The sequence below is a fragment of the Acanthopagrus latus genome, chromosome 17 (assembly GCF_904848185.1).
Source record: "Acanthopagrus latus isolate v.2019 chromosome 17, fAcaLat1.1, whole genome shotgun sequence".
In the NCBI taxonomy this organism is placed as follows: Eukaryota; Metazoa; Chordata; class Actinopteri; order Spariformes; family Sparidae; genus Acanthopagrus; species Acanthopagrus latus.
Window position 1 is genome coordinate 29,960,222 of NC_051055.1, and position 19,671 is coordinate 29,979,892.

At 44.5% G+C, this 19,671-nt stretch overlaps 1 protein-coding gene and 1 long non-coding RNA gene across 12 annotated transcripts in view; one reads left to right on the forward strand and one right to left on the reverse strand.

The window, feature by feature from the left end:
- mef2d (myocyte enhancer factor 2d) overlaps positions 1 to 9,377 on the reverse strand; it is a 102,953-nt gene extending 93,576 nt beyond the window's left edge. Inside the window, exons 1-2 of one of the 11 annotated variants that reach the window (XM_037073872.1) lie at positions 9,252 to 9,377; positions 8,742 to 8,858 (exon numbers count right to left, since the gene is read on the reverse strand). The gene's annotated coding sequence lies outside the window, so the exon portion shown is untranslated. Of the gene's footprint in view, positions 1 to 8,741; positions 9,147 to 9,251 lie in introns of those variants that run through there. The other 10 variants (XM_037073874.1, XM_037073871.1, XM_037073878.1 and 7 more) reach the window with 10 other exon arrangements.
- On the forward strand, positions 8,248 to 19,671 carry LOC119005853. Its single transcript, XR_005070601.1, has 2 exons — positions 8,248 to 8,833; positions 19,334 to 19,671. It is a non-coding gene; the product is annotated as an uncharacterized LOC119005853 (long non-coding RNA).

Consider the following 19,671-nt stretch of genomic DNA (forward strand, 5'->3'; position numbering starts at 1 on the left):
TCTGACTCTTCATTGACCCCTTCAGAGACCGTTTCCTCAGATCAAGTCGAGCAGGAAGACAAATTGCAGCGTGTTGCAGCATCACAAACTCAAAAGGAGAATCTCTGATCATCGAGTCAAATAATGAGGAAGTTTGATATTATCAAGCGTCTGCCATCATAACAAAAACACACCAGAGGCGCTGTGACGAGTCCCCGTCCGACCCGGCTCACTCTTATTTAAACAAACTAACGGCGCCGCTCTCTCGGGGGGACAGATGACATTCTTAAACATCCCTCCTCACAGACGGATGGGATTTGTTTTGCACAAAACACTTTTAAGGCTTAATCGTTAATTTCCTCAAAAGCTTTCGGCGAGGGTGAATACGTTTAAAAATGTCATTTCAGGCTGTAATCTACGAGGCGGCCGCTTCATTTCTTCGCCGCTGCAGCTGCACTTCCACAGATGACCTGTCAATCAGAGAGCGTGGGCGGGTTTTGGTTTTTCTTCTGATGAAGTTTCAGTTTCAATTATTATTGCCGAGTCACCTCAGGACACCGAGCAGGACGTACGTATATTATATCAAAGATTTCATGAGTATCAATAAGACTAAAATCCTGAGAAAACTGAACTTTAGCTGCACGTGCTGCTATACATAACATTTTCTCTCCTCAAAAGCACATTATCAATGTCAGGACTGGATGACAATATCATATTTTTGATCAAATATCCTGATATCAATATTGGCACTTGGTACAAAATCTGAACACAATGAGATTTCGGATCAATAATCATCCGTCACATGTCAGAAAAATTACATCAATTCACTGTGACAGAGCCTTTAAAACCAGGAGGAGACAAATAATTACAATAACAAAACAGTTACATAGTCAAATAATTACAGACAGATTTGTGGGATTTTAATCAGAACTGGAAACAGATTTTCGTTCCGAGATGGGTTGAAATCATGACGACATCATAACTATCTGGATACTTCAATTAAATCTAATATATACAGAAATCTGAGAATGTGTTGTCTGTAATCTGATTTCTTTGGCGGGTCGGACCGCTGATGATGTCACTTCTTCATGTGCAGCATTTTATTGATTAAACGGACGGCGAGGAACTTTTCGCTTCTTCTGAGACAGTTTCAGTTGAGTCCAGATGTTTCTGTACGACCTCCATCAGCACGAGACCTTCAGCGAGACGCTCGGCTGCTTCTGAACACGGTTTCTAGTTTTCAAGATTCAATTTCAAGTCATGAAAGTAAAACTGGATTTCACGTTGAGGTGCTGAAGATGAACCGTGAAGTCCGACAGGACGGCGCTACATTTAATTTGAGAAACGATCTTGGATCTCGTTACTTTGAACATTTGTGGTGTGAAAACTAAAACCTGACAGCGACGATGACGACATCAGCTGAAAACGTGTCCGAGTGTCCGGCAGCAGCTGAGGAGCTCAGACGGCAGCCGGTCCAACACAAACACAGCTAAACCAACAACCGACCTCCATCCTCCTCAGGGCGGGTCTGCATCCACTCCCTGCCCTCCGGTCTGAAGACCCCCACCCTCCTCCTCCTCCTCCTCCTCTTCCTCCTCCTCCTCCTCTTCCTCCTCTTCCTCCTCCTCTCTATATGCTCATTAACTTAATTGATGTTTAACCCGTAGATCAGCAGCTGATGGCTCAATTAGGAGCTCACTGGAGGACGGGGGGGGGATTAAGTCCTGTGTAAGTAAGGCGGGTTGTCGCCCCGCAGCCACGACTCCTCTGGACCCTGATCCTTCACTGTGGCCCCCCGAGGGTCCGAGCGGGGACAATTACACTGAGCATGCACAGCTGGAACTCTTTACTGGGCTGCAACTAATTACAACCATCATTAGTTTGTTGTCCTGATCAATCAATAAAAAAAAGAGAGTTCGGTCGACAAAACGTCAGTGAAGAGTGAGAAACAGTCACAAGAAGCTCAGGCAACAGGACCGCCATCAACCATGATTCACAACGCCAATCAATCTGACGGTCAGCTAATATATTGATTGATTTATTGATTGATTAGCTGTTCGATAAAAATATTGTGTTTTTTTCCAAAACCTGAGAATACTCAGTTTACTGTCACAGGAGGAAAGAGAAAACATTCACATTGAAGAAGCTGAAATTTAGATTTTGGATTTTCTGAAAACAGTTTTCTGAAAATCAAACAGCTGATGAGAGAATTAATTGATTACCCTTCACAGCTCCGTCTTCAAATGGTTTGTTTTATCCATTTTTAAAGCGCCTGAACTACATTTACTGATGATCGACTTATCAATTCATCAGTTCCAGGTCTTAAACATGTCCAAAATGTTTTCAGAACCAGTTTCAACATTTTAAGAAAAATGAACCACCAAAATACAAATTATGATCAATATCAGGAAATGCCAAATCACAAATCTGGTGAATGAGAATTTCAGCAGTGTGTTCGAGAGGTTTATTCGGTGCTTTCGGTTCAGTGTTTTCATGAAGGTGAGACTGACGACAGTAAACCAAACCGAGCTGATTCTGAGAGCTGACTGCAGACTGGACAGGATCGGATGCTGGGATTCGTTTTTTTTTATTCCTCAAGCGTTCGCAGCTGCTGTGAAAATGAGAGCTGGAGAGAAGAGCAGGTTCACGCTCAGCCACATGTACAGGAATCGAAATCGTTTCAGCTCTGCGAGTTCTCTCCTTCCAGTAACGAGTAACAACTGGGGGAGGGTGACGCAGCCGAAACAATCGTTCACTCAGTGTTTATTCTCTGAAATGTCAGGATATAAACATCCGGCTGCCTGATCCAGGATCACCTGCCATCTTCTGACTCTCCTGCCTCATCAGTGTCCATGATGACTGATGGTTGATTAGGTTAACCCGATTGATTACAGAATAAGTGAAAGAAACTAGTGAAAACATTAACAATTACATCATCAGCGTCCTCTCAACAGCGATCCAAACAGCCGTCAACACACCAGACCGCCATCGAATCATCTGCAGATAAAAATATAACTGACAAATCGACTGTTCAAGATTTTTGATGTCATCGATCGTCAGACATGTTGGCACTATGACGTCATTCTCACCTTCACCTTTGTGTTTAACCGTTGAGAGTTTACTCAAAGAGAGACGAGTTCATTCACGGGTGAGGCGGCATTAAAAAAATCCTCCCACGCTGCCATTAATGCTGCTCGAACGTGAGCAGCGACTGCGAATTTGTGAGTCACAATAACTTTTGCTTTGCTTTGCTGCTAATTTGGGAACGTGAAACTGAACATGAAGCGAATCCAAATAAAAAAAAAAAAAAAACTGTAACTACACTCGACTTTGCCGCTCCGGTTCAGGCCAAAGCAAACAAACAGTAGGCGTGATGAGCAGCGCCGGGAGAGGCGCATCTCGCCCGGTCTGGTTCCTCCGCCCTGCGTGTTGATTCTCTGGCTGCGAGCGCAGAAGAAGGGGAGGCCATTTTGAAAGTGCAGCAGGGGGGAGAGTGGATTGTGAGGTGAGGCTAGCTGCTGTTACTTCCCACATTAAGTGGCTGATGCTCTCCTCTTTGTGCAAAAAAAAAAAAAAAAAAAAACACCTTTGGCTTTAAGTTCCATTAACGGAGAGCGAGAGAGGACGGTTCTTTCCCTCTCTCGGTGTGCTGGGGTAAAACGCTGCCCTGCCATGATTGAATCATAGCCATAATAGCAGAAGGCAGAGGCCTGCTGCGCCGCTGAGTTCTTCCTGTTCTCCTCGCTCAGCGTGGGAACAGCCGCGGACAAAATCTGCCCTGGAATCAGCACACAAAAGAGGGCCATGAAAGCAACACGAGCAGAGCAGGTAGTAATTGCTCCTTTCTGCTGAAGCGCTTCGTCCGTCTTCTGAAAAGGAGCACGGCTCGCGGGGTGAGGGCTTTCAGTTCGACAGCAGTCGCGGGGGCGTGCTCGTCTAACCCCGGCTTACAAGAAGGGTTTTTTTAATTTTTTTTCCCCCTGCCGTCGTGGGTCAGCTGTAGGCGAGCGCACAGAGAAAACACATGTCCAACGAAAGCTGCTCTACTGTACGAGTGCTGGGCGAAGAGGTAAACAGCCAAATCAATGAGGTGTCGGGAGGCTACGGTCGCTCAGCTCGCCTCCAAACCCAACGCTCTCCTTCCTCTCCGTCCAGAACACTAACTTTAAAAACCTCCACAGCGCCATGATGTCATTTTCTGCTCCGGCTGGCCTCAGCAGTGATTACAGCCCGTCAATACTCAGCCTGGCCAACAAACAAATTGATTAGTGAAAATTAGACCCCGGTTAAAATTACAGCGCACATTGAAGCCGCTCCGGTTCCACCGTGAGAGTCTGGAGGGTCTTGACTAATGGAGAGCTCCGGAAAATCTGTCAGGGGATTAATGTGTCGCTGCTCACTTGCTCTTTAGTTTTTAATTCAAACGAATCGGTTTGAACCTGATTTCCTCTCCTCTCTGCTCGAGAGTCTCAAAGAACAGAAACATTTAGGAGCCGGTGTTCGCCTCTGTTTCTATCATGTTATCTGGAAATGTCAGAAAATAAGATAAATGTCCACCACATGTTGTCTGAGTCCAGGCTGACACCTCCCAAATAAACCAAAGATATGTAATTTACAATTATATCAAACATGCAACAAAACATCTGACAAACTGGAACCAGAGAATAAGATTTAAACGATTAAGTGATTTTCAATAATATTCATATTTAACCTGAGGGTGACAGATAGTTTGTCACACAGAACGATCTGGCAACAGCAAGGAACAATGCTTTGGGAAAAAAAGGCAAAATATTTGGCACGTGATTGGACGAACCATCTGTCTGTCACAGGCTTACTTCAACCAATCAGATGAGCAGCAGGAGAGCGCGACCACCAGCGGAGCCGGCCGGTAAATCAAACTCGAAGCGAAGTCACCGACGTGAGAGCGGCTACGCTAACCGCTCGTAGCTCCTCGTAGGACACTTAGTGGAACCAGCTGAGATTTAGTTCAGCAACAAGTCAAATTTTGAATAATCTTCCTTCGCAGATTAAATTTTATTTCACTTTAACACAAACTTCTGCAGGCTGGCCACAAAATACAGACGTTAAACTGGCAGAAAAATCCTCAAAGTGCTCTGAAAACAACGGAAAATAGAAGTTTGTGTGAGCGGTAACGGACCTTAAAGTTAACATTTTTTAAGATTCAGAACGACATATTCGTTAGAAATTAGGCTTAAAAACTTTGTTCCTCTCACTAATAATAAAAGGGAAACTGGAAGTCTTGGGAGTTTTCTTCTGTCATATTACAGGATATGAAATATATATACAGGATTTTCTGCACATTACTCAACATGGAGAGAATCAAAACTGACTAAATGTCAGCTGTAATAGCTGGAGTTTGTCCCCAGTGTACTGCTTCAGCTTTACTTACTATCTATATACACAGATGGATATAATACTGGTGTAAATAAGGTGACACTGCACCCACAGACGCAAGGAAAACACTGATATATGAGTACGATGTCTGAGGACGTCTCGTAAGCGTGCAGATTCATTCCACAACGTTCTGATGTTTTACAGGAAAACATGTCAAATTGATTAAGTAGGACAATAACAGATTAATCCATAATATAAACTAAACTCTGGTGTGATTGGTGCATCCACACACACACACACACACACACGCTTAACGACCTCACACTGAACTTCTACATGCTGAAGCGACGTGGCCGAGCCCTCCGTCCTTCACGACGCCTCTGACAGACTCTGTAATGTCTGGAGAGCACGCCGGCCCACCGCCTGTGTTTGCAATTCGGCAGGAAGCTGCGGCAGGAGAGAATGATTGTACTTCCTCAAATGAACAGAAACAGGGAGGCAGAGGAGGAGCTGGGCTCGTTTCTTTCCTCCCGCTGTGTTTTGACTGTAGCCAGCAGAGCACACGATGGAGCACATGGCTTCAGCTTCAGTCCCTCGCAAAAAAAAAACAACAAAAAAAAAAAAAACCTTGGGGAGAATTTGGATGGATGTTCAGGGGAATTAATTCCAAGATTACTTTCACTATAAAAACTGTCTCCTTAAGTTTTTTTTGTGTGTGTGTCCTGGCACTGGAAGCTTTCGCTCCGTCGTACAGCTTCGCCTGCAGTCACGCTTCTCAGGGACACAAAAGCCCATTACTGGAGCTGAGCCCATAAGTTATCAGCAGACTTAAGCCCCTTTTCACCGAACAAGTCCAGCTACAATATTTGCTTCAATTTATGGATTGTGTTCCTGCGTGAGCACAGGAGTGAAAAAAAAAGGGGGGGGGGGGAGAGAGAAGCCCTCCAGAGACCGAGGAGAAACCAGAGACGCCGCTGACGTGAACGTAATGTAAGGAGAGGAGAGAGGAGAGGACGATGAGGAGCCTTCAATAATGTCACAGAGAAGTCGGCATTGGTCACATCTCACAGCAGGAGATAAGGTGCGTGTGTGTGTGTGTGTGTGTGTGTGTGTGTGTGTGTGTGTGTGTGTGTGTTCAGAGCTCCTATTAGCTTTGACATCTTGACAACGTCAGAAAAACAACAGAGCGTTTATTTTTGTTTGTCAGCCAAAACCCCACGCTCGCTCGCTCGCTCGCTCGCTCACACCTCAGACAATAAGAGAAGGTGCCGACATGAAACGCGTCTCCATGGTGAAATTTGACAAAACTCACAAGTCGCTGGATTTTGTTGAACTAATACCGGTTTGCTTCAAACGGTGGAGAACTTTCAAAAACAGGTTAGAAGATTTTGGAGCTTTAGACTGAAAAAAGGAAAAGCAGCGAGATGAGAGACGGAAGAAGATCTGATGTCGGCACGACGTCTTTGGACGCAGTTCTGACTCTGATTCCACTTCAGACCTGTCGGCTTGTTATTTCCAACACCTGAAAAAAAATCCTGACTCGTGATGCCTCAGTTTTATGATTAATATTGATGGTCTGGGGTTTATGTAGCGATCTGATCTGATGCTGTCTCAACTGAGAGTTTCAGGAGCAGTTCTGCAGGACACGTTTGGTGTTGGGGTTGTATTCTAGGGACTCGAACGTGCAACCTTTTCCTGCCAATGTCAGGGTCTTTTTCAAAAAATCACTCTGGGAATGGATAAATAAAAGGAAAGCTCCTCGATTCTGCCGCTGTAGTATCCGTACTTTCACCCATTTTTCGCCAACGCCTCTTCGATGGCGCCATTTGCATCTTTTAATCACACATATTCTCGGCTATAATAGCGAGCGTGGTGCGAAAACGAGAGGCTAACACTGTTTTATCGTAACAGCGGTTTGTTTATCCAAACGTCACATCACGCTGTCGCCACCTCGTGGTGTCGAGAGCCGTTTCCTCTCACGCCGCCTGTCGTCTCTGCGGTGTGTTCGACTGGAGCTCTTTGCTGCAGATTCTCTGATATCAGTTTTAACAAGTTGATTTCCTCTCTGAGGAATCAATAGGGTCTTATCATAACAGTTTACTCGTGTCTTATTTGGTCAAACACTGGCAGCGCTGAGCACCAGAGGCGTCCTCCTGCCAGCAGCTCGCGTAGAAACGGCTAATCCGGCTCTCCACCTCCTCCTCCGACTGCCGGGACTCAGCACCCTTATCTGGACTGTCTCCCTCGAGATCCCTCCGTGACACCTTTTTGGCAACCTGGACTTTACCTGCAGGCGCTACACTCATCTGTCCGTGTTGCAGCACATCCCCTCTGCTGCACTAGATAATGATGTAATAGATAACAGTTCCTCCTGCCTCCTGACAGCCGAGACTTCCCTCCAGAGACACATTCTCATTGTCTTGTTGCCCTCTAATCCCAGTCACCTGCCTCTCCTGAGCTGCAGCCAAACCAGGAGCCACAGAAACCTTCAGAGCTAACTTGACAGGAGTTTTTATTCGGGGTTTATTGATGCCATCATTAACACAGGGCTGCTTCCACGAGCAAAATGGTTTCCGGGTTGGAGGAGGAAATTAGAAGTTTGATGGCACTCGCTCTCTCCCGGGAGAAAAGCAATTACGCACAGCGATGAGTGCACAATTGTCGGAAATGGGCTCATGAAAGAGACATAAAATGATCCGGCAGTCACAACAGCTTTAAGGATATATATAAATATAAATGTGTGTGCGTTTCGCTCTTTTTTTAATATAAAGAACTACAGAGATCCTGAGGCACAGCGCCGCTTTCTCTCTTTATCTGCCCACTTTGCGCTGCCATCTGACGCGTGAACCAAATTGATGGCGCGATAAAATAAAAAATAAAAAGTTGCCATTAAATCCACTTTGCAGGAATGAAGAGAAATCACATCCAACACGAAAAACACACACTCACAGCCTGACACTTGTCGTAAATCTTCCCCTGACAGCTCCCCTTAATGGAGCGGTTTGACTGTTGCGCACACACAAAACGCACGAAACCCTCATCATCATCATCATCATCATCATCATCACCAGCAGCGGCAGCAGCAGCGGCAGCCGGCTGCGGGGCGTTTGTTTCCAGGAGGTGCGGGACAGGCGGGGAAACGTGCACGCAAGTACACAAGACGGGATGGAAGCAGCTGTAAGTGTGACACTGATGTTAACTTGGCAACAGAAACTACACGAAGCAGCGCTGCGTGTCCTTGACACACACGGAGAAAAAAAAAAACCCACAGAAGGAGGCTGCGGTGCTGCGGGTCGGGCAGCCAGCAGCACCGCACAGTTACCACAACACCGACACACACACGCAACTGACACAGGAAGAGGCAATAACACAAATGAGACAAATATCCAAGCTGCTTGAAGACTTACCCGAGCTCTGTATCCACATCTGCTGGATGACACGGGAGCGTCAGACGTCACACTGTGTTGCATTCAGCAGGTGTGAGCGCGTGGAGGAGCAGGTAAGAGTCCGCCGGCCGCGGTGGGCTGCCAATTAAAAACAATTCTCCCTTTACTTGATGTACAAGGTAACTATTTAGTTATGGCAAATGGTGCCTATCTTATCCTGTGGGCACTGCTTTATGATTGACGGGCGGCGCGGGCCAATGGGAGCGAGCCGAGCGCGCCGCCTCCGCCAATCACAGCAGCGCTGGGAGGTGCGCGGCGGAGTAGGAAGGGCCGCTGGCGACATCATGTGTTAAGAGTTTATATCCCTCCGCCCGGCGGGGTCTCCGCGCACCCGCTCCGCTTTAACTGGTTTTATTAATATTAAATGAGGGTTAACAGTCGGAACATGTGGTCACACACAACTACACAACTCTGAAGTGTTTTCAAAGCTTCATAGTCACGTGTTAAGATTAAAAACGACATCATACGGACCCGCTGACGAAGATATAAGTTGTACATCTGCGCAGCGGAGCAGATACAAGCTGGCGAACAGCGTCTCTGCATGAAATGACATTATATCCGCTTTATGTTAAATAACCACGTGTTGTTAGAAACGTGTTAAACACAATTAAAGCTCCTAAAAGCCTCCGATGCACTTTCAGCAGCGCGAATCTCCGCCGCACTACTTCCTGTGACCACCGGCGGAGGAACACGATGTTTACAGTGAGCGGAAGAGTGACGTACAGTGAAGTGTGTGTGCGCGCGCGCGCGCGAAGGCACGGCCAGCGACACCTGTGCAGATGTTTACCTTCACACGTGCGCATGTTTTTTTAAAGAAGTGTACGTGAACACACACGGCGGTCAGATTGTGGCTGAACAGCTTCCTGTCACAGTTTACAGCTTTTACTGTACGTGCGTGAGGCGACGTCACGTTACGTCAGCGTGCATCAAACGGCTCGTGGCTCGTGAGATTTAAAGTAATACAGCTCGTGCGTGAGGCGGGTTTTTATTTTGGCACAGCTGAAGTTTAGTTCATTATTTATTTAATTTAAGAAAAGAAGAATGCAAATTAAATGTTCTTGGATTTAAACTTATATAAATAAATAACATGTTAAAACTTAATGAAGGTAAACATCAGGGGGGAAAAACGATTTAAAGCCAAATATTAACAGAAAAAGTAAGAAAATAAATAATGAAATCAAAATAGGCAACTTCACTAAAAACCTATATTTATAATTTATGTTTTTCGAAGACGTTTCCTTACAGTTTTGTCGCGATAGAAGACAGTTATGATACTAATAACTAAATCAAACTTCAAAATACAAATCAAAGAGCCACCACAAAGAACAAATAGATCCTGCCGGTCTCACTCTGGTAGAAAACCATCCCTCTGCCTATATAATCCTAGGTGTTCCCCAAATTCACAAAACAAAATAATAATCAAACTAATGACCAACAAATAGCTCCAACACTGATAATAATGATGATGTGAATTTATTTCTAAACCAAAGTTACAAGGAGCTTCACAAAATACAAAGAGCCATAAACAAGAAATATAAAACATGGAAATAAAACTTAGAAAATTTGATTGAAACGCTCGTCTGCTCAGGTGTGTTTCTAACAGCTTTTTAAAGATGTGTCACCGACTCAGCTGCTTTGATATCAGGTGAAGAGTTTGTTCCACAGTGTCGGAGCGACAACCATAAAAGCCCTTTTCGTTTCAGTCCGGACTGGACTGTGGTTCTGTTAGCAGGACTTGGAGCTCGGAGCTGAATTAGAGCATAAATGCTCCGTTACAGGTCAAACTCAGAGCAGATGTATCATCATTAAACTAATTAATTGCTTGACAAATTCTTTATTTTTTATTGTTAGATTAGTGACACTGACAGTCGTGTGTACGCGTCACGTTACAGCTCAGGGTGGAGTTGGGTTTAGTTCTGACGGGTCATCATGAGGTGACTAAATCCATACGAACTGTTTTTAAATTTCCTTTTTTTGTTGGACAGCTGAATGGAACCACATGAGTTCAGATGAGGAGGAAGTTATTTGGCAGTTTGTTGTGTTTCATCAAAATTACTCTCCACCAAGTCCGACTTGTACTCGGATCCTGCGGCGCCGGATCGATGACAGTCTGACGCCGACCTCAGCTGTGCAGAAAGGTCCGGCCTTAAAGGGAGCTGAAAGTCAACACTTGTGGCATCGTGTGGTGCACGTACGAAAACAGTAATGCAACAAACCAGAACACATGGTTCTGGAAACAGACGGACCACTTCCACCATCCAAAACATTTGAGTAACAGTTTAATCTAATAAAGGTTTTGAAGGCGGGTCAGGAATCCTTCAATATAAAACAGACTGTGGTGAGACAATAAAAACCAGAACACAACACTGGAACCAGAAGAACCCACAGCGGTTTTCAAGTCCGTTAGTTAAGTAAACGGACCGGTACCGCAATGTAGAAAAACTCTATTATGCTGTAAGAACATCCAAAAAATATACTGAAGGAAACAGAAAACTGCATTTCACGTGTCAAAGTTCTCCTGTGAGTGTTTTTATGATTCTCTCTGACGTCATCATCAGCTGTTCCAGGTCCAGTGGTTCCCAACCTGTGGGCCCGACCCGTCCAAACAGCCATCAGATACATCTGGAAGGCTGTCAGATGATTATTAAGACAGGGAAGAAGAGAAAACAAAGTTCTGATCTACAACTCTGTCTCTATTTTCTGAACTATTCTCTAATCTTTTGATTTTGTTAAATAACGGATCATTTTACCTCTTTCAGCCCTCAAACTGTGACAGAACTGAAACCATGTGGGAAGTTCTGAGGAGAAAAATTCTGTTTGCTGGAACTGTTAACGAGTCAAAGACAACTGAGACACGAGAAAACCAGACAGCTTGTTTTATAAAGGGTCACAAATCAAAAAAACGTGGTTTAATCTTTCACAAATCATCACTTTTTCAAAAGATTATCAAATGTTTCAAGTAAGTTCAAGTAACGAAAGAGGACAGTTTGAGTACTTGTTTGCTCGTATTTGGACCTGAGTGCGATCTTTAGATTTCAACATCAAGAACACATATTTTTCAGTTTTATCCATCTAGATTTATTTGGTTTAAGCTGCAGAGTTTTGAAGACATCACATGAACACCAGCACTGAGAACATTGTTTGTGTGCACAGAGTTTACTAAGAAGAAGGTTTTTGAACAGCTCATGTTAGCAGTAGCTTGTTCAGCTCGCCGCCGTCCTGCCAGTGGAGAAGAGTCGATCTCTTGTGTGTTCGCTAACAACAAACCATCTGTCCGTTTATGTGGAACTAAGCTTTAGGAGCGTTCCACCTTAATTGTCCTCCAGGTTACGTCTCATTCTGAGATCGACTCTTCTCCACTGGCAGGACGGCGGCGAGCAGAACAAGCTACTGCTAACATGAGCTGTTCAAAAACCTTCTGTTTGTATGTTGTGTTGAGCCTTCTTACTGTTTTAAAAATAGAGATTTTGACGCTATCGCTAAAGTGCCCGTAGCACTCCCATTGAAAATGAGTTTGACATGAAAACGAAAATACGGTATGGTTGCATTTTGACGAGAGTTTCACTTTAAAGGCCGTTATTAATGTTTACATCCGGAGCCGTCACAAGTTTGAGCCTCTTGTCTGTGAGTAGATGGAGTGAAACAGTTGGCAGCAGTTCACTAGAAACAAAATAGTTCCTGTATGAAACTGCTCACAACAAAGGTCCACATGTCATCTTGAGTCACTGCGCAGTGATTCCTGTAAAGAGTCACCGCTGTTGTAGTTTTTTGAGGCCCTGTGATTTCGGCAGCTCACACCAGAACAAATCCAGATGGATATAAATCACTGCAGGTGAGAAGGGAATATATGTGTTTTGGGATCTGAAGGTGAAAAAGCTGAGTAATACGCCACCGAACATTAAATTGGAGGTTGTCGTGATTTCCTTAAGTAGCTGCAGAATGAGGGGGAACTGAAAGCAGGGAAGTAACTGGTGGTGGTAGTAGTGTTGACACCGGCTCAGACACACTGAGAGGCAGCGACACACGGGGAGATTACACAGTGTTTTCTGCTTTGCATAAGAAGCTTATGTGATGGGTTTTTATTTCAGAGAGGGGGGGAACTGCAGCAGTCAGATGGATGTCCTGCTGCCGGCTCTGCTCGTACAGCTGGGTGAGTCCAGCGGTCGGCCATTTGTGCTCCGGGGTCAGAGAGATGCCACGGGAAAAAAAATGACAACAAACAAACAAGCCGAGCCGGGCCAGAGTCTGAAGTCTGACACCAAAAACAAACAGGAAGCAGAGAGCGAGCAGCACCAGGACCAAGATGTTTCTCAAGTTAAACTTTGTGTAACCTCACAAACAAGATCCGTCTCCCTCAAACTAATAACAGCCTGCAGGACCTTTCATGCAAACCCCTGATTAACAACTGCAGTCTGGCGCCCCCTGTTGAAGCACCGAGGAATCATTGTGCTCTTCTCAGCAGCAGGTCACTGAGTGCTAGACATTGTTTTCATGTCATAATTAATTTTCCCAAGATTAAGAGCCACTTCGCTGCACTGCTGAGAAAATGTTCTGACGACGTGTTCGTTCATATGTCAAGCCTCGAGGGCCGAGCGCCTGCAGTGAGACGCAGTTTGAAGGATTATTTAACCATCCAGATACTTTCAGTCGTCTGGGACTGTTTATTCTTCAGTGTGGAGAAATCTTAATGAAGGTTGTGTTGCTCTGAGCTCTGAGTTCTGACCTCAACCTCGCTCAAAGCCTCCGGGGGTGAAACTGGAGCCAGACCCGATCATCGAACATCAGCGACGGACCCTCGGAGAGCAGATCCCTGCAGCAGGTTCAACATCTGGTGGAGAGACTGAGGTTGTCATAGCAGCACGCTAACGAACACGGCGTCTGAATCATTTGCTCTGTGGCAGAGAGCGACTCAAATACTGAACCTCAGAGCAATTTACAGGTACTTGAACGTGGGTATTTCATTAAGATACTTGATCTTTTTCTATATTTGAGAAGGAATGACTGTCAGAGCTGGAGTCCAAACACAAAACCCAGATATTCAAAATGCATGAACAGAAAACAGAAGAAGCAGGCAAGAAGTACAAAAATACAAAAACTAAATAAAGTACAAATCAAAGAAGCACTGGGAACACGAGGATCACACGACTGAAGAGTGGGAACACAACAGACAACGAGGAGAAGACGAGGACTTAAATAATCAGGCAGTGAAAGAGAGTCAAACGCAGGTGAGCAGGAAAGATTTAAACAAGAGGAGGAAATCAGATTGACCAGAAACACGGGAGGATAATCAGGGACAGGTGAGAGAAGTCAGGACGATCTCGAGGGAGGAAACACAACAAGACACCTGAGGATGAACCTTCCAAAATAAAATCTGATCGCCTGTCGCCAGAACGTCCAGGAGAGAATCAGCGAGAGAGGAAGGAAGTCAACAAGCGAGACTTAATGTAACCTGAGGAACACTTTCAAACATTAAAGCAGAACCCTCACCAAAATGCAACCTAGGCATGTTTTGTGAATGTACCCAAGTCAAACCTTCATATAAAAGCATAATTACGACAAAAGAGATGTACTGTATTTTCGCTTTCAGGTAAAACTCATTTTCAGTGGGAGTGCTACGGGCACTTTTACGATGGCATCAAAATCTCTATTTTTAAAACAGTGAGAAGTCGCAACACAACATGAAACTTGCTGGTAGCATCACCAGGGTCTCTACACATGAACACCAGTACTGAGAACATTGTTTGTGTACACACAGTTTGATAAAAAGAAAGTTTTTGAACAACTCACATTAGCAGTAGCTTGTTCCGCTCGCCGCCGTCCTGCCAGTGGAGAAGAGTCGATCTCAGAATGTGACGTAACCTGGAGGACAGTTAAGCGACCGATAAGGTGAGTTGTCGAAAAACTTTCTTTGTAGTAAACTCTGTGTACAACAACAATGTTCTCATCTTGCATCTTGCAATTATATAATATGATAATCATAATCAGTATTTCAGCATCTCCAGATAATCTGCTTTGTATTTTTTATTATTTGGCTCATGTTTTGCTCAGATTTGCAGCAGTGGGATGATCAACAGGCTCCGCTGGTCACAGTGTTAGCAGAGAGTTCACCGATCGAAACGGGAACTCGGTGACCTCGACCGTCGCGCTTCGGCTTGAATATTCAGCTCACGACGCTCTGCAAGATTGCTAATGTGTCCGGGAGGGCAGGAGGTCACGACCGCTGGGAAGAGCAGCGGAATTTAACCCGGTTGTTCCACAATCAAGCCGAGATGCAACATGATTGAATTGCTGATGTGAATAATACCGAGAGCCACTCTTTGTTTGTGCTGCAGCTCCAACTGTTCAACCTTTGACTTAAACAGGCTGCGTGACATCGATGAATGATCTTCACTTCACGTGTTGTTGAGTTTACATCATGCATGTTTTTATAATGTGCCAATTTGTTATTTAAACGTATAGACAAATATAGGATGGATTGCTGTGAATCTCCAGATCAAATCCCAAATGCCTGAATCTTAAACGGATCATGAGAGACGTTCAGGTCTTTTTGTCGTCTTTATAATAACTAAGGTCAAACCCAGCGATCAGAGTCGTACTGGTGCGTCTTGAACTTAAAGCACAGATTTTCACACAAATGTTCCCACGTCTCCTCTGTCGTCTTCGCCTGCTGTGAAGCGTCGCTGTGCAGACTGTCGGCTTGTTTCTATCTGCCGGTTTCTCTCTGTAATCAGTCTGAGCTGCCGCTTCTCTCAGCAGCAGACTTTAATTTCAGCCCGGTCGGCGTGAAAATGTAGGTCGGCAAATGAGTGAAGAAACATTTTTTAATGCAGTTGTTTTCTTACACGACACGAGAGACTCACTGAGGGATGAGTATGAACATATTAAAGTCACCAGATCTCAACCAGACAACAAGATGAAAATCAAAAGGCCTGAAAAATATAAAAAATGGGAATTTAAAATGAATTTAAGTTGTGGCAACAAACCAAAACAACATGCTCCGATCGTTCCACACTGCAGTTATGTTAAAGTAGCTACAGGAACTTTAATTTCTGGTTGATTCTGGCGCCCCCTGTGGACAGAAGAGATGCAAACACCACCGTCTCCTGTGTTATAGATCTTAATCTGAACACTGTGCGCATTTGCTTTTCTTTCTTTTTTTTTTTGACACTATTCTCCAGTATTAAAGGTCCCATATCATTAAAAAACAAAAACAAAAAGCGGTTCCTGCATGGTCTCTGCAGCCCCACTGGTACCACGGAGCTCCTACAGGCTGTTCAGATTCTGCTCCTGTCGTTGTGTAAGTAAAGGAGTCATTATCATAGTCCGACCTCCTCTGAGGTGATAGGAGATATCTGAGAGGTGAAGTTCAGTGTGTCCAGCAGTGTAAAAATCAACATCAGTGTCTATATTCTGTCCCAGCTACAGAACAACAGAAGAGACGGTGGTTGTGTTTCATATTTTAAGACAACGTGCCGGCTGCGGTTCGTGTTAGCTTGTGTGTGTTTGCTAATCGCTTCACATCTGACTGCTACAGTAACGAGGGTCAGTACAAAGCTGCTTTGCCTCGACACTGACCCTCGTAAAGGGATCAGTACCAACCATACCAGACCCAGTAAACTGCACCCGAGCCACCGAGAAGCGTCGCTGCGGTTTGATAGTATTTATAGTTGCTACGAGTCTGGTGAAGTCAGCTGGAAACCGGCTAACTAGTTAGCTCCGCTTCGGTCCGCTAAGCAATGGCGTTTGAAGCGAGTTTAATGTTAATAATATTACGATGGAGTTTGGTTGTCACAGTAAAAAGTCTGGAAACATGCAGACTGGAGACAGAGACGATGCGAACAGTGTCCAAGAGTTTGGAGACAAACACAGCTTTCGCTAGCTGTTAGCCGTTAGCTTCATGGTGGTAAACGTAACAAAACATACGAACAAACTAACATTATACAGACACACTAACCATTCTGAAACGTCCTGCTGCAGCCACAGAGTCTGGACTTCTTCAGCAGCTTCTCCTTCTGGGTCCGGTTCTGGGTCAAACTGGTTCGGTTGAATGAAAAAATCTCCTCGAGCCACAGCGATACATATATATACATCCACCGTAAACATTAGCATGCTAACTGCTAACGCAAGGGGCTTCCCCTTCCTGAGAGTGACGTAGCAGGAAGGGCTCTCCAAGTGGGCGTGGACAGACGGAGCTCATTAGCATTTAAAGGTGCAGGCACAGAAACAGACTGCTCTGAATAGAGCTCTGTAGAGCGACTATTAGACAGCTGAAGTTCAGGACCACAGATGAATTTGGGGCAATGCATATCGAAAAATAAACAATAAACAGCAGCAACAACAATAAACAATATATAAGTTGTTGGACTTCTGACAGCTGTGTGAAACTGATGAAAAACAGTATAATGTGGGACCTTTAAACACATAAGATAATCTTACTATTTGATAAACATAATAGTCAGTAAATTTTGTTTTAGTGCCACACAGCTCTTCTTTACTCAGACTGTTAGCCTCTTAAATTTGTTGTCAACTCTCCGCCATGAAAGATAAACTAAACTTCATGATATAACCAACCAGAATAAGAAGGAATCTGATCCGGTGACAGCCAATCGTCCTCCTGGTGGTCTTGTTTGTTTATATAGGTCATATAGAGGCATCAGTTTTATACTGAGACTGTTTCATAACCACCTTAAAACTCCTTGTTGTATGTGATTAATATAAAGTTATTTTCTTCAACAAACTCTGATGACTGATAAATAAAAACATAAAGCGTCTGCACTCTTTTCTAAGTTTGACCTTCGACCTTCGGACATCATCTCTGAGTGAAGTAACAGAAGTTTCCTCAGCATCGGGGACATGAGGGGATGTATTTAGGAAGAGTTGTGTTGCGGCTCGTGTTGTTGTTCTTTCATGTTTGACACCTAAAAAAAAAAAACGCGTGTCACTGGTGACACAAAACCCGACAATAAAACGACCTCCTCGCGTGGTTTTGTGTCGCGGCCCACTTTTTGAATGGACACATGCAGGTCCATGTAATCTCTGCATGCTTTCCTTTTATTTCATATATTCATGTTGTGAAGAAAAGACTTAAATTAGATTCTCTGACAGGCTGCTGTGGACGTGCACATGAACAAACCAAACTTCCTGCTTCAGACTGACAACACCAACACACGCTGTTCAATTAAAAACAAAACTCTTTTACAAAACAAGTTTAAAAACAGGAGGAAGTGGAACATTTTTTAGGGACTACTTTCAGCGGCGGATTAATCTACATTCGGTGCTCTGAAGTGTTATTTCTCTGTGTTTATGACTTATAAAAAGGTTGAATCCAGTGTTTTGTTTTGTAAGTTTGAGTTTATTCACCAGTTTTTGTCATAAACATCTTTTTAAATATCAGACTCGGATGAGACGCATCACCAGATTCTCCTTCTCTTTGTTCCTGCTGCTGTTCTACTTTGTCGAGCGATATTTAAACTGCCCCCCTTCGCTGCACGAAGATCGTGTTATCTGCCTTTTTCTTTAAATCCTTCTGCACTAAACAAACATTCGTGCAAACTAAAGCCTTCATCCCGCCGGACTGAGAACATATGTGCATCCAAAAAATCCATAAGATGAATCATCCGTCCTCAAATCCTCCGAGCACGTCGAGGATATTTGCTGTATTGCATCGTAAATGGTCTCAATCACGACCGAACCACGTGTGCCGTCTGCTGCCGGCCTCCAGACACGCAGACCCTCTAAGTACTTTGATTTCCCCCCAACTGACCCGGGTTCAGACGAGGACGCCACGTCACCGCTCGACTCTGTCGGCGTTCAGCTGTTAGATTAGTGCTGCGAAGACGCGTAATGAACGCGACCTTTTAATGGAAAGAGTGCAGCAGCTCATCCTGCGACGGGTTAATCCATCAGCATCATTTGTTTTAGGTTTTTTTATATTATGGCTCGACTATCAAACTCTAAAGACTCGACCGGTGAAGGTTTAATCCAGGACGAGTGTCTGAGAAGTGAAGCCGGAGCCCAGCAGGGGGGCGAACTGCTTCTCACTGGATTCATGACCTCAGTGAACAGTTTCCTGAGGACTTTATGGTCTCAGCTGTTAGTTTCAAGTCTTCTTCACCACAGCATGATGCTCATTTTTCAAAATATACTCTCTCATGTGGGGTAAAATAAAGAAAAAATTTAAAGTAAGAGTGTAACAGAGATCATCAACTCTCTGTTATCTCTGTTTTATCATCCAGATTCCACTTATTTTGTCTCCCTGTGTGACACCGTCTGCTGGTGATATTAATACTTGCAGTTACTTGTTTTAATTGTGACTCATGTATGTAAAAGTCTCAGCTTCACCAGGTTTATCACAGATCACCTGGAGGGGAGATGGAGGTCTCAGATATCAGCCTGATGGTGCTGTGAGATGAAACGTGATCACACTCATTTGTTTCTTTATTTAAACATTGTAAGATAACGGCGGTGGTGTTTGTAGGGCAGCTGGAGACTGTGGTGAGTATAGATGTGTAGGTGTTCACATCAAAACTGACTCAGTGTTTATATCTTTGGAGGTATTTTCAGTCTTGTGGACCCACCAGCCAACACGGTCCTGCCCGAGGCCGCTGCTGCCAGCACGACTCGACGTTTGCATTCATCCCAGAGGGGTCGCAGGTGACTCGACCCGTGACGATGATCCTGAGAGCCGAATACGATGTTGGAGAGGAAACTGTGAGCGAAGGAGACAGAAATAGAGGACGGAGGGGATGGAGGGCTCGGTGGTTCAGGTGTTTCCATGCAGCTCGATGTGTTTCTGCTCCTTCTTGTTTCTGTCGCTGCAAAACAAAGACTCAACACTTTTAAAACTCGACTGAGATTAGAAATAAAAATCAAGACCTTGTTTTTGTTTCTT